General features: G+C 36.3%; 1 protein-coding gene across 2 annotated transcripts in view; it reads left to right on the forward strand.

The window, feature by feature from the left end:
* ADCY8 (adenylate cyclase 8 (brain)) overlaps nucleotides 1-6392 on the forward strand; it is a 283450-nt gene that overhangs the window by 45234 nt on the left and 231824 nt on the right. The window lies entirely within an intron of this gene.

Genomic DNA, 6392 nt, shown 5'->3' on the forward strand with positions numbered 1-6392 from the left:
GAGGCCTCTAACTTGTCTCCCTGACTGTCCTTGCTGCACTACAGTCTGTTTTCTTCACAGTAGCCCGAGTGACTCTTGAAACATGGATGGTAGGTCATGTTTCCAAGTGCTAAGAACTTTGCAGGGCCTTCCCATCTCGTGGAGAGAAAAGCTTCAAGACCCTCCATGGTCTGGCCCTTTGAGACCTTTCAGAGTCTGCTTTTGAAAGCTTTTCCCCAGGCTCCCACATGGCTCTCTGCTCCGGCCACAGTGGGCCTCATGCTGGGCTGGAGTGGGTTCTTGCTTCTCCTGCCTCAGAACCTTGGAACTTTTCCATGCCTAGAATGCTCTTCTCAAATGAGGATGACTCCCTCACTTCTTTCAGGTCATTGCTCAAATGTCTACTTGTGAGAGAGGCCTTCTCTGAACTCCCGTTCAGTTAGTGGTCTTGCCCCTGTTCCATCACTTTCATCCTCCTTATGCTGCTCTATTATTCTTCATGGAATTTATCACACTCTCATACTACCGCCACCACCATGTGTTAAATATTCCTTGGTTTACTTGTTTATTGCCCATCTCCCAGCACTAGAATGACAGCAGGACATTACGTGCTTTGTACACTGCCAGTTTGTAAAACTGTGCCTGACACATAGAACTCATTCCATAAATGATTTGAAATGGATTAAATAATAGAAGTGAGGGTTTAGGAAGGCTTTTCAAATATAGCTTACAAATGTATAAGGGCAGGAAAAAAATGATTAATAAATATTTCTCAAGTATCTCACACCTAGCACACCAATTCTGGGTCAGAGGTGGCTTACAGATAGGGTGGGACCTGAGGGATCCAGGTAGAGCCATAGGTTGGAAGGATTACAAAGTACAGCCAATCTGAGATGGTCATCACCATATGCACTTAACGCTTCATGGAGCTACAAATCTGCTACTGTCACAATGGAGTGGTATTTCCTTCAAAACATTTAGCAAAAATTAATAATAGTAACAATGAGCAGTTCAGGCATTTGTAGATAATTACTAGATACTAAAACAGAAACACTTATTTTAAAGTTGTTTGTGAGGTCAGTTACTGACCAAGATCAAGAGACTCTATCTGGATGGTCTTTTCTGTATTCTGTTTTTCCCATTGGTTCCAGACCTCAGGGTTTGTTCTCCTGGCTGCGTAAGTTTTAAACATCCTGCTGTGCTTCTCAGACTCTCAGTCACCTCTTTTGGAATCTGCAAATGCCCCCAGGGAGGAAGAAGCCCCAAATGCTAGGGTCACCGGTCTAAGTGTAGATCTTGACACCTTATGGGTTTGTACTGCCTTGTTAGATCTCCACAAGTGAGTTTATTTGAATAACTTATTCTTATTTCAGTACACACACAGACACACACAGTTACACAAGTGCGTGCAGACTTATGTATTTCTTTTTATTTATATATGTGTATGTATATGTATATATATTTCTTCATATTTTAAGCATTAGGATCACATTGAATTTATAGATTTCTATGTTAAGTGCAGTTGAAAATATTACATTTTACTTAATTCATCAGAGATGTGCTAGTGTCATTAAGTATTTTAAATGCAATTTTATATTATTTTTATTTACACAGACCATAGTTCATTCAGCCATTTCTCTTACTGTTAAAAACATACAGTTTCCATTTATAAATTTTTCATAAATTAAGCTACGATGAACGTTCCCTAACAGAAGTTTCTAGTGCTCTGTCTGATGATCTCCTGAAGACAGATTTCTAAAGATTGGATCAGTGGGTCAAAAGAAATGAGTCAAATTTTGCAACACATTGCCAATTTTCTTCTCATAAATATTACAGTAAAGTTTCTTCATATCATCAAGGTATCAGATTGATTTTATTAATAAGAACCAGTTTTCTTTAATTTGAGACTTTGCTCACATTTTTCTGCTTAGACTAGAGCAGTATTCTCCTTTATTTTTTCCCCCTTTTAATAGTCTCATCTTCCACATTTAGCTCTCATCCACTGGCACTTATTTTTGCATATAGTATGAGGTGACTATCAGTCCATTTTTTTCCCTGTAGTTGACCAATTATCTTTTTTGGGAAAATTTTCTTTCTGATTAAACCTTTGATCTTGGAGCTACATGGATCATGTACAAACTTGTTACAATTTTTATTGTCTGTCTCTATACAATATACTCTACTTTATTCCATTAATTTTGCGGTTGGGTTTTTCTCTGCTGTGACAGTTTTAATTATCATGGCATTATAGTACATGTACCTTCTGGTTGGTCAAGAACCCCCTCTAATTTCTTTTGTTAAAAATTTCTTTGATATTCTAACTCATGTATTCTTTCAGATATACTTTCCAATCACCTTTCAAGTTCCAAATAAAAATTCCATGTGGGATTTTGACTGTAATAATATTAAAGCTGTAAATCATCTTGAGCCATGTATATATGTAGTTACATATTATAACTATTAACATAGTTAATAATACTTAGCATTTTTCACAGAAATACCTCTCTTCTTTATCTTTTGTAAAGTCATGTACTTTTTTTTCTTTTCTAGCTCTCATGCATTTGTTAGTATTGTTTAAGAATAGTTTTGGTGTTTTATCTTACCAATGCTATCGTAAGATCATTGTTCTGGTATATTTTATAAATGATGAGTACTGGTACATAGGAAAGCTGTTCACCGATTTATTTACCAAATATCTAGAACTTACTAAGTGCTGAGCAATTAATTGACACTATGCTGAGCATTTATTTACTGTGCTGGATACTGTTGTCCATTAATGGCTAAAACAAACATCATCTCTATATTATTAGAACTCACAATCCAGTGTGGCAGATAGGCATCAACTAACCAAGCAAGCACATACATATATAATTACAATTTGTGATAAATTCACATAGTGCAGCAATAAAGTATAGCAGGGAAATCCTACTTTGATATAGTGATCAGGGAGTGTCTATCTGAGAAAACTATGATAAAGCCAAGAACAGAAGGATAAGAGGAATCAGCAAGGCAAGAGGTATGCACAGTAGTGTTCAAGGAAGAGGACAACAACATTTGAATGTCCCAGAAATGGTAAAAACCTAATGAAGGAACAGAAAATAACAGAAATCAGATTGGTTAGAGGAAAATGAGAAAGTGAGGAAAAGTACCAAATGGCCTTGAAGGAATCAAACGATCCTATTGTCATGATGGGGAGTTTTCATTTTACTGTTTTAACAATATATTTTATTATAATAGGTACCCTACATGCATATATACAAAAACCAGAAAGGTAGAGTTTATAAACCCAGGCTTCAGTTTCTGTCCCCAGAATTACCAATAACTTATCGAGTGTGTCTGTGCATTTAAAAATGATGGTAGATGCTAATTCTTTCCTTCTCCCACACCCACTTTTCAACTGGATGGATTTATAATGTGACCAATCCTCTGTTTAGGGCCATTTAACTTATTTCTAATTATTTATTATTGTAAGTGACGTTATTATATCCTTTGATCTTTGCACATGGGTGGTCATATTTATGAAATAAGTCTACATAATTCGGGTTACTGAACTCATGAATATAAATATTGTCCATTTTTGTAGATATTGCCAAATTCATACATTCACCAACTAGGTATGAGAGTGACTATTTCCCCCATAACCTAGGCAGCATAAAATGTTAGTAATCTGGGAAACTGATATCAAAATCATAATAGGAGACCATTCTGTATCCATCAGGTTAGCACTAAGTATTCCCACTCCACACCCCAGAGTTGCCTTTGCACGTGTGCCCCAGGAATGTGCCCAAAATGTTCAGAGCAGCATTTCCCACAAGAGAATGGCAGTGGAAATAATCAGAATGTCCATGGGTAGTGGAACAGATAAATATTTTGTGGTGTATTAAATACTATTTGGCAGTAAAAATAAAGGAACTATCAATGTATGCATCAAAATGAATAAAGAAAATACTGTGTAGTAAAAAATATGATTCCAATGACATAAAATTTAAAAACAACTGAAGTCAAACTAAACAATCTGAGGGATTTTTAAAACGTCCATGCCCACCTGACTCCACAGGACCAGTGATTGCTCACAGTTGTTTATTTAACTGGATTTAAATGATGGATTTATGGTAAGATAATATGGATTTCAAAACTTTCTGCACCGAGATAAACTTATAGAAATGTTGCAATATGTCTGAACAGGATTCACCTTGAGATACTAAAAAGGGTAAGATATCAGTTACAAAAGAACACCTATCAGAGCAACATGAATTCTGCTAAAATTGAAGTAAGGACAAACATCAAATTGATGGGGAAGCTTTGATGGAAGAATGGTGAAATCACTGGTGCTTTACAAAAGTTCATAGAAAGAATGCCCCAGAGAAATCAGCAGTTTACAAATGGATCACTCATTTTAAGAAAGGATGAGATGATGTTAAAGATGTGAAGCCCACAGGGCAGAAAATCCACATCAATCTGTGAAGAAAAAGTTAATTGTATCCATGTCCTAATTCAAGAGGACCAACTATTAATGGCAGAAACAACAGCTAAATCATTGACATCCTACTTAGTTCAGCTTACACAGTTCTGACTGAGTAATGAAAGCTGGTCAAACTCTACTTGATGGGTACCAAAATCTATGTGCCCAAATCAGCTGCAGACAAGAGCAGAGCTTTCAGTGGACATTTTAAACAAGTAGGATCAGGATCCTGAAATGATTCTTTGAAACACTGTAACAGGAGATGAAACCTCAAAATTTGCTGAGGCTAACTTCAGGTCCTATCCTAAGATGATATTTTACAAATTTTCAATATGTGTCTTAAAAGAATTTCTACTATCTAATTATTGAGTAGCATGTTTGTATTAGTCCGTTTTCATGCTGTTCATAAAGACATACCCGAGACTGGATAATTCATAAAGAAAAAGAGGTTTAATGGACTCACAGTTCCACATGGCTGGGGAGGCCTCACAATCATGGCAGAAGGAGAAAGGCGTGGTGGCAGGCAAGAGAAAATGAAAGCCAGGCGAAAGAAGAAAATCCTTTTATAAAACCATCAGCTATCTTAAGGCTTATTCACTACCACGAGAACAGTATGGGGGAACCATCTCCATGATTTAATTTTATCCCACTGGATCCCTCCCACTATACCTGAGAATTATGGGAGCTACAATTCAAGATGAGATTTTGGTAGGGGCACAGCCAAACCATATCAATGTTTCATTTCAAGGTTGTTAATCATATGAGCTTTCCAAATTATCTCTCTTTGCTGACTTTTTAATCTGTTTGATATATAAACTGCTGAAAATTGTGTTAAAAGAGACCACTATGACTATAGATTTATAAATAATTACATAGACTTTTATCCTATTTTGCAGTGTATATTTTGAGGTTGTGCTATTAAATGTGTCCATGTTCAGAAATTTTATGTATTTCTGATGTATTAAACCCTTTATTATTGTGTAGTGTCCCTACTTATCTCTAGTAATGCCCTTTTCAAAAAATTATCTTTAGTCTGGTATTTATACAACAAAGCCAGCTTTGTTTTGACTTCCCAGTTTTTATATCAATGTATTTTAGGACTATATGTTACAAATAGGACATATAATATTTCTTCTTATCTAATCTGAAAATCTTTATCATAACTGAAGAATATGTCCCCTATATGTAACATTTTTATCTGACTGTTTTCAAGATTTTCTTTGGTTTTTAAGCATTTTGATTATGATGTGCCCAGCAAGGAGGGTAGTTTTGTTCACATTTATCCTATGTAGGGTTTGCTGAGATTATTGAACCTGTAAATATGTATCTTTATAACATTTATAAGAATTGCATTATTTCTTTAAACAAATTAGCCCCATTCTCTCTTCCCTTTCCTTCAGAGAATCCAATTATATGTATGTTAGGCCTTTCAGTGTTGTCACACAAACTAATAAAACCTTTTCATAAATCATTAAAAAAATTTTTTTCGGCTGACCGTGGTGGCTCACACATGTAATCCCAGCACTTTGGGAGGCCCAGGCAAGCAGATCACCTGAGGTCAGGACATCAAGACCAGCCTGACCAACACAGGAAAACCTCATCTCTACTAAAAATACAAAAATTAGCCACACGTGGTGGTGCACACCTGTAATCCCAGCTACTCGGGAGGCTGAGGCAGGAGAATTACTTGAATCTGGGAGACAGAGGTTGCAGTGAGCCAAGATCGTGCTACTGCTACTGGGCGACAGAGTGAGAGCCTGTCTCTCTCTCTCTCTCTCTCTCTCTCTCTATATATATATATATACACACACACACACACACACACACATCTATATATATATACACACACACACACACATATATATATAAAAGCTGGGCACAGTTGCTCACTCCTGTAATCCAAGCACTTTGGGAGGTCAAAGTGGATAGATCATTTGAGGTCAGCAGTTTG

This window comes from Mandrillus leucophaeus, unplaced genomic scaffold, assembly GCF_000951045.1.
Source record: "Mandrillus leucophaeus isolate KB7577 unplaced genomic scaffold, Mleu.le_1.0 Scaffold851, whole genome shotgun sequence".
NCBI lineage: Eukaryota > Metazoa > Chordata > Mammalia > Primates > Cercopithecidae > Mandrillus > Mandrillus leucophaeus.